Here is a 9,462-nt window from a genome sequence, read left to right as displayed (position 1 = left end):
TTGTTCTTCCAGGCATTGACGATAATAAAATTTTCAATGTCACGTAAGTGAAATTCAACAAGCATTAATGAAAACACCATTATATTTTTTTTCGCTATTCTGATTGCAGGAAATATTATCTTTGCAAATTATTATGGCTTTAAAATTGAAGTACTCTGGCAAGTTAATCACCTCTGCCATGAGTCACCTAATGAACGATCGTTCTCTGACTGAAGCTTGAAGCTCTGGTCGGTCCATCAACAGTGACGACACTTGTGAGCAGAATTACCATCACTGGCTGGTACTTCAGAGATTGCAGGGATTTAAAAATAACCCATTTCACTTCATGTAACAGAGAAGAATTAATGGAATCACCCCAAGATGGGGTACGCATTGATCGTGTTTCTGGCTTCCTTTCTCCTCAATCGAGAGGCTTTTCAGGGATGTGGTAGGAGGAGGCAAAAACAGGAGCATTTATCCTAATTTAAGAACTTTATTGGAAGCTGGAGATGGGAAATGAAGCAAGGGTATTCTGGAAGAGAGTTACAGAGGAAGACATAATGGATGAGGGATTATTGCTCCTCTCAACAACAATAAACATCCAAGAAAAAAATGCTGGAAGGAAGGCCAGAGGTAGGCTCCTTATGCCTGAAGAGCCATTATCTGGAGCATAAAACAAACTGCTGGAGGAACGTAGAGAACATAGAATACAGCACAGTGCAGGCCCTTCAGCCCTCAATGTTGTGCTAACCCATATAACCCTTCCTAGAAGAATAGTACTTTCCACAATGAGGTGGCCAGAACTGAACACATTACTCTAAGTGTAGTCTTACCAGAGATTCGTAGAGTTGCAACATGACCTCTCTACTCCAGAATTAAATCCCCCATTAATGAATCCCAGCATCCCATAGGCCTTCTTAACTATTCTATCAACCTGTGCGGCAACCTTGAGGGATGTATGGATTTGAACCCCAAGGTCCCTCTGATCATCCACACTCTTAAGTGACTGACCATTAACCCTGTCCTCAGCCTTCTGACTTGACCTTCCAAAATGCATCACCTCACACTTATCCAGATTGAAATCCATTTGCCACTTTTCCGCCCAACTCTGATCCTTAGCATCAGTGAACATGGTTAACATTTTGGTTCCAGACCCAGAAAAGAAATGCCAACTATCTTTTTGCCCCCACAGATGCTACCTGGCCTGCTGAAGTCTTTCAGCAGTTTGTTTTGCAGTGGATTCCTTATATTGATGCTTGCAGATAAACAGAATTAGAGTTTTAGGCTAAACAACCTTAATTGACAATCATTTTCGGCCAAGCTACAATGTGAACGTACAAAAATGTATCAATGTTTTTACGTGTTATACAAACCAGCTCTTTGACGTATTCTACCAGTTGTATAGTAAAAGTTCTTATGCCTGGAATTGGGTCGGTCCGAATTTTCGGATTTTCCAGATTTTCGGGCCCTCTAAAACTCAAATTTAAAGAGAAATAAAGAAAAGAACAGGTACATTTTGATAGTTTATTCATTAGCAAATACAGCACACTTCATTTATCAAAACGAGCAGCTTTAAAGAAAAATAAAGTCTACTCTTGACAAAAAGGCAAATATAAACATTTTTGACTACAAAAATAGCATGTAACGCTTGAAATTATATTCAAAAATGAAAGTCTTTAAATAAAAATACCATTTAAAAATGAATTTCTTTGTGATAAGATTACCTGTATTAAGCGTGGCTGCTTGTTGCCGCTGTGCGCCTGCTAAAAGCCCGCTAAATTTTAAAAAGTTTGAAGTTTTCGAAAAGTCTGGATTCTTGCATGGTCCTGGCATCCAAAGTTCTGGACTTCTACTGTACGCAGATGGATAACGACTGTGACCTAGAGAATAAGAATCTTGTTGTCCATTTGTTCGAATCTTGTGAAATCCACTGTGATTAGTGCAATAAAGACAAGAAATTATTCAATTAAAATATGATTTTAAATTAAGACTCATTTAGCAGAAATGTATTATTTGGAGGACTCTATGAGTTGTAAGTGGAATAGTAAAATCCTAGCAGCGTGAAGTGTTTTAAAGGGAAATTTATCAGAGCAAAGTTAAGTGGGTGGGAGAAACAATGAAATTATCCATTCGGTTAACTCATCAGAGTGTCTGCCTCACACCTCCAGGGACTCAGTTCGCTCCTAACCTTGGGTGCTGTCTATACAGTTCGCATGTTCTCTCCACGCCACAGAGAGCTATGCAGCCTAACTCGCCTCCCCGTTCTCGGTCTACAGACTCATCAGCCTCACCTATCTTCTTCTCCCAGACACTGAGGCTCTTGCTTTTACAGTCTGTTTGAGTAGAGAATTCCAAACCACCCCCTGGGGGAAACGATCCTCCCTCTTGCTTTACCGATACTTTATATCCACGTTACTTGGTTTTTGAGCACTCTGCTAAAGGACATTTGCCTTTGTTATTTAAGTACTCCAGGTACCCCTGAGTTCAGGCTCCCCTCAGTCCACTGTGCTCAGAAGTGAACAACCTCAGTCTACTTCATCTCATCTCATGCCTAATGCCTACGATCCCTTGCAAAACACCTCTGCATCCCCTATGAAACATAAAACCATCAAACATTGCAGCACAGAAACAGGCCCTTTGGCTCTTGTACCAAAACTATTTTTCTGCCTAGTCGCATTAACCTGCACCCAGTGAGGGGGCAGGTAGCCAGGAAATCACTCAGGTGATTCTAACAACTGTATCAGTCTCACTCTCTAATTGCACATTAACCAAACAATGTCATTTCTTGAACAGAATTCATACTTTTATAACAGCTTTTTGACACTATGTATCTGCAGCACTCCCCAAGGTGCTAGAAGATAGCAGTAATTGATTCAACAACAGTCTTTACTCAACAGTCCAATTGGCACTTTTGACGCCACATTCAGGTATTGCTCTCTAAGGAGCGGGAAGATGGCCAACAATGCAATCTAACAGTAAGGCAGTCGTTCTCAACTTTTTTTTCACTCACATACCACCTTAAATAATCCCTTACTCACCACAGAACACCTATAGCATTCTACAGTATATGAGTGGGGGGAAAAAAGGGTTGAGAACCACTAAGAGGGACAGGAGGCGTCACCAGAAGGAACATTTCAAAGTTCTCCCCAACAACACTCTGCTTCAACATTGATCTCCTTGACTCCATTCCACTCTCACCAACCACTCGAGTCATGAGCTGGAAAAGGCCTGGCAAATGGTTCAAACACGAGGTCTCTGGAGCAGACAAATCCCCTTCTGACAAGGGTTCGCGACTTTGTTTCTCCCTCTGGGAAGAGAGGAGCAGGTCAGGGGCTCAATGACACCAGAATCGTGGCCATCATTAAAGACAGGTCTGATGGCAGTAATTCCTGTCTATCCCAGGGAAAGTCGTCGAAAGAATAATTCTCCCTCCAGAGTTGCAACCTGGATTTTGTCAAAATGTGAAAGCCCTCTCACATACTCGAGGACTTGTGCTAAGGCAATGGTTCTTAATTCTATTATTCCATTCTCATACCACCTTTAAGTAATCCCTTACTAACCACAGAGCACCTATGGCATTCTATGCATAAGTATAAACGCTCTGTGGTTAGTAAGGGATTACTTAAGGTGGTACGCGAGTGGAAATAAAAAAGGTTGAGAACCGCTGGAATAGTCTTAAAAATAAATTTAATTCCATCAAACGAGGGGTTTTTGAAATGACATCTTTCCTGCAGTAAATGCGGACAGAATAGACAGTCAACCCAAATGCTAATTGGTCCCATAAGGTGCAAATGAATTGCAGGCCAACCTGCTTCTGAGAGAATTGAAGGAGGCCAACTCCGCTCACAGTCTTGCTGAGCTCAGCTCGAGCATTTCAAATAATCCGGACTCTAAACTCAAAAGGCTCCAATTCTACATCCCTTGCCAGATACATTTGAAGGAAAATGTCAGAAGTGAGCGCCAAGTTCAGAAGGAATTCTCTGTTGTCTCCTTTGATGTCCTGGGAATGGAAGAATTCTTTGAAATTTAAGGCATTACTTGGTCTTCATTTCAAGAACTGATAAAATTATCCTTAGTTGTCTTTTTTTGTCAAACTTTAAAGCTAAAAGTACAAAGGAGATTAATATCATGTAGCAGAAAAATATAAGGAAAACATTCATCCTCAGTGACATTAGAGATCACTGCCCATTCTGAATTTAATGTGATGGAAAAGCTTTTCAATGCAGAACTAACAGTAGCCAGTAGAGAGAGATATCGACTGAGCTGCACTCCGCAGATTTATTCATTCTCTTTCAAGTCCTGCAAAAGTAAGTGGAAAAAGTGTATGCTGGTTCGAACATTTAATCATTGGGGTTTCAACTGATCCATAGCCTTACTGTCAGACTGAAAAAAGCACCTCAGCACTGTCCGCCACATCTCCCAGTGGCCACCCATTTCAATTCCCCATTCCATTCCCTTGCTGACATGTCTGTCCAGGGTCTCGTTCACTGCCAGACTGGGACCACCCACAAATTGGAGGATCAACACCTTCCAACTGGGCACCTTCCAACCGGATGGCATTAACATCAGCTTCTCTGGCATTCATTAATCCCACCCCCGTCGCCTTCCCTTTTCCCTGTCCCCTTTTTCAAGCAGACATAATCAATTCTCACCTCTCCCCTTATCATATCCAAGTAACGCCTTTTGTTGGTCTGGACTCCTCCCCCTGCCAACACTGTCGCTATGCTGAGATTTCCTGTTTTTTGCTTATTCCTTGCTTAGGCCCGAAATGTCGGTCAATATATCTTTGTCTCCCATGGATTCTGAAAGAACAGCTGAGTTCCTCCAGAATTTTTTTTACCACAGCCTTACTGCTCAAGCAGCCTACATTTGTTACTTAGGCCCAAGCAATCGGAATTAAAGTTTGTGCTCCATGACAACATCTTTTTATTCGTTTCAAGGAGTTGACACTGCTGGCAATATCAGCATTTATTATCCCTCCCTCGCTGCACTGAACTGAGTTTATAGCAAAATCTTTTGAGAGGACAATCAAGAGTCAACTGTGCCATTGTGGGTCTGGAATCACAAGAACCCTGGAGTGGTTGGGACAAGTTCTCTCTCTGACTTATTGGACATCAATGGTCCCAAATGATGTTTCTGTTCAAGATCCAGCGGTTTCATGTACATCATTAGAGATGCTTACTTTAACTGTACTTTGGACCTTCCCTAAATTTCCCCATCTCTCTCCCTCCATGAAAACCATTCGACAATAAATGTTGACTCACCATTTCCTTCGATGGATGCTGCCTGAGCCACCGATATCCTCGAGCAATTTCTTTTCTTTCGCTTTAAAACCCTCTCTTCCCTGTCTCTTTGGTCTAATATCCCCTTACTGCTTTGGGCAACATGGTTAATGTACCAGTTAGTGCAACACTGTTACAGTGCCAGCGACCCGTGTTCAAATTCAGTGCTGTCTGTAAGGAGTTTGTACGTTTTCCCATGTCTGAGCGGGTTCCCTCCCACCCTTCAAAAACATACTAAGGGTGTAGGTCAATAAGCATGGGCTGGTAGGGTAGAAAGTCCTGTTAACATGCTATATCTATGTTTAATTTAAATTTAAATTTTTTAAAATTGCAATCTAATTTTGCTTATCAACTTACCTGAGATAATTTTGACCTATTCCTCCTTTATTAAAGGTGCTGAGCATCGAACCGCACATCAGGACATAAGATGTAGAAGCCAGGAGTAGGCCATTCAGCCCCTTCACCAACCTTGCTGTTCGATGACCTTCTATCATTCAGCACCACTTTCTGTTCCCATATCCCTCGACTCCTCTAACATCCATTGTTCTTGGTTTTGAATGCATACAGTGAATAAGCTTACTGTGCCCTCTGTGGGAAGAGTTCCCACCTCCATGGAGACCATAACTTGAATGCTAGCCCCTGGGACCACTGGGCTCTGTGGACAGACAGGAGCTATGAGGAAATGTCATCGTGTTGAGAAAGGGGAGAAAAGATTGCATTAAAAGCAGAGTCGCACTGTGCCAGGCAACTCCAAATGGATGGAAAATACATTTCTCAAGTCAACCTCACTGTTTTTTTTAATCAAATGCTGAAGGAAGAGGACTTATTTTACAACTGGCTTTGATAATTACACAATTGCTGCAAATTAAACTTTCTCATACCAAGATGCTTGGTCAAGACTTAAAATGCAGCTCTGGTGCCCCCCTGTGCTCCTCTGTAGGAACTGCAAGCGGGCGTAACCTGCTACTGTTGACGGGGAGTTAGCTTCATGTGCTGAGTGAGCCCTGTCACCTAGAGCAGGAGAAGGTTTGCAACAGAAATTTAAAATCATTGGACCAATCTCACTGCTAGGCCCAACCGACAAGGCCATATGCCAAATGAAAAAGAAAAAAATCTTGGGAGCAGATGGTGTCTTTACTGAAACTCCGGGGAACGTCAGTCAAGGATTATCTCCACAACTGCAAGGTGTGGAACATACCAGGGAACCTCAGAGATATCATGGAATTGACTGTCTTCAAGAGAGGAGATAAATCCACCTGTGATAATTGCCCAGGGGCTAAGACCTAGAACTAGGTGCTGGTAAGTAGATGAGTACTGTTCGTGATGATTTACTTGGATTATTTAATTCCTTTTCTCTTCCTTTGATGCTCGGTTATTTCTTCATGGTGTCGGTGTGTTATCTGTCCTTATATTCTTATTAGTTTGTCTTACATACCCACGGAAGCTGCAGCGAGGGAGAGGAGTTAGAACAGACACCATGGACTTGTGCTTAATTCACCCTGATTGGAAGGGCTCAGTGTTGGCGTCAAGACCGTAAGCAATGATGGGAGGAGTATGGAGGCCTGCATGCCTTGCCATGACTAAAACTACCCAGGACAGCGTTATCGAGCAGTTTCCTTGTGAATGTTCGGTCCCTGGTGAACAAGTTGGATGAATTGAAGACCTGGGTCCCCACACAGAGAAGTCTTACAGACTGTAATGTAATGTTTTTCACAGAGACATGGCTTAATAGCAGGGTACCAAACAACGTGGTGGAAATAAAAATATTTGCAAATCCGAAACCATGGATGAACAGAGAGCTTTGCCCAAAATCAGCGGTTTAGGCTTCATGTCTGGAGACTGGGAGACTTATGGATTAGCCAGGACCAACTTAAGGAGGGAAATCTCTCGGGCCAAATATATATATAAACAAAAGATCAATTCATATCCTTGGACCCTCGCCGCATGTGGCAGGGTGAACAGATTACACAGACTATAAATCATCTAGTATTGCGCCTCCTTCTAGTTGTGACTCCCTCTGAGGAGTTTTTACACTCACTTTGACCGAGGGAATAAGATTACTTTAAAGGTGGATCTTTTACCTGATGAAATGCCTCTCTTAATTTCCATCATGGATGTATGGGCCACTCTGAGTAGGGTGAATGTATAGCAGGCATACCTGGCCGTATGTTTACAGTGATTCTCCACCTTTTTCTTTCCACTCACGTACCACTTCAAGTATGTATGTGATTAGCAATGGATTGCTTAAGGTGGTATGTGGGAGGAAAGAAAAAGTTTGAAAACCAGTTTTAATCGTCCCCAATTGACTTGTTATGTGGACTCCAAAGGAAATGGGCCAATGGCAATTTTTCTCAAGCAAAACATTTCACTAACAATTGGGTCTAGAGCAATGATTCTCAACCTTCCCTTCCCACCCACATAACCACCTTAAGCAATGCCTTACTCATCACACAGCATCCTTAGCATAGGGATTATTTAAAGTGGCATGTGAGTAGAAAGAAAAAGGTTGAGAACCACTGGGCTGAGAGCCTGTGCAGATCAGTTGGCCGGAGTTTTTAAACGGACATTTTCAATCTGTCCTTAGCCCAGGCAGTTGTTCCAATGAGCTTGAAGACAACTACCATCGTGCCTGTGCCGAAGCGCTCTACCACTATGAGTCTAAATGACTCACCCTCATCATTGCAGTTTTATCTGATCTGAAATTCTGCCACTATGGATTCTTATCAATTCGCCTATTGTACTAACAGGTCCATCAAGGGTACCACTTCACTCTGCTTTGACTCATTTGGGCAGCTCTAACTCCTATGTCAGAATGCTATTCATTGACTAAAGCTCAGCTTTCAACACAGTTGTCCCCTCTAAGCTGATAACCAAACTTCCTCTGCATAGTATTAGCCCATCTCTTTGTAATTGGATTTTGGACTTCCTAACATATCTCAATCAGTAATTGTATCCAATGTGTTCGACCTGTGTCCAGACTCATTATTCTTTGAACTCAGCAAACTCATATCCCTTCTCACACACCACAGCACCCCACTCCCAACCTCACCTGCTCGCCCCTACATAAAATATTTCAGAACCCCAAACTATAATCTGGATTGGTTATCAATTCTACATCACCTGGCATCTGCTAGCTGAAATCTGCCCTTTCATTAAAAAAATTAAACATAAAAGATCTAGAATGTTTTGAACTGTCAAAATGTGCACACCACCTCCCCCCCACCACCCACCCTGCTGTGAACAGTACCAGAAAAATATTTTGCAGACGTACATTTCTCAGTTTTTCCTGAAGTATATGAAGTCCACAAATGACAGCCAGGTGCCAAAAAGAATACCATCCACAACTTGATTAGATCGTTCATATTTCAGTGGATGGTTTGACTCATTCACCTGAAAATGATTCATCTTCAATTTACATGCGCACTTTAAATATAAATTGAATTCTACAATCAGTTGATGGAGCATTTTACAGAATGTAACAAGTCAGCTGGGTGACCATTTCTTCAGGACGGTCTTGAAGTCAGGTACAGAATAAAGCAGAAGTGTTTTGGCAATAAAAGGAAATGAGACTCAGACTCAGTTTGCAGATGTTGAAACAACCCATTGGCCTGGCAAGCTGCCTTTGCTCTTGTGTGATTTAACGAGACTAAAATGACTCGAACTTGGTGCTAGATATGTAACCTTCTGTACAAATAGTTGGTTTCTTTAACTGAAGGAAGGTGCAACTTTAAAAGGAGAAAAAATGCCTGACAGCTTATTACATCAGAAACTGTGGCAAATTTCCCCAGATGTATGGTAGAAGTGTACTGACCGGCTGCATCAGTCTGGAACAACGACATCAATGCCCCTGAACAAATAGCCCTGCAAAAGGTAGTGGACGTAGCCCAGGATATCACAGGTTAAACTCTCTCCACCATCGAAAACATCTACAGGGACCGCTGCCGTCAGAGAGCTGCAGCAATCAGCACGGATCCACACTACGCAGAACACACTCTGTTCTCGCTGCTGCCATCAGGAAAGATGCCACAAGACTCACAGCTCCAGGTTCAGAAACAGCTGCTACCCCTCCACCATCAGACTCAATGACCACCTCAATTAGGGACTCATTTAAGGACTCTTTTACACTTGATTGACTTTTTCTCTTTCTATATTGCAGTTTGTTTATGTAAGTGTTAATTCTGGCTCACCTACAGGAAAAAGT

The 9,462-nt window shown here is 42.3% G+C and overlaps 1 long non-coding RNA gene across 1 annotated transcript; it reads right to left on the bottom strand.

Annotated features, from left to right (window-relative positions):
• Nucleotides 1–678: 678 nt before the first annotated feature.
• LOC138743903 (uncharacterized) lies at nt 679–5,895 on the bottom strand. Its single transcript, XR_011345106.1, has 3 exons — nt 5,619–5,895; nt 1,704–1,909; nt 679–1,449 (listed from the first exon to the last, which is right to left on the bottom strand). It is a non-coding gene; the product is annotated as an uncharacterized lncRNA (long non-coding RNA).
• Between the last annotated feature and the right edge of the window lie 3,567 nt (nt 5,896–9,462).

The sequence above is a fragment of the Narcine bancroftii genome, chromosome 10 (assembly GCF_036971445.1).
Source record: "Narcine bancroftii isolate sNarBan1 chromosome 10, sNarBan1.hap1, whole genome shotgun sequence".
NCBI lineage: Eukaryota > Metazoa > Chordata > Chondrichthyes > Torpediniformes > Narcinidae > Narcine > Narcine bancroftii.
Note: the sequence above shows the minus strand (reverse complement) of the source record. Positions and strands in the feature narration are given on the sequence as shown.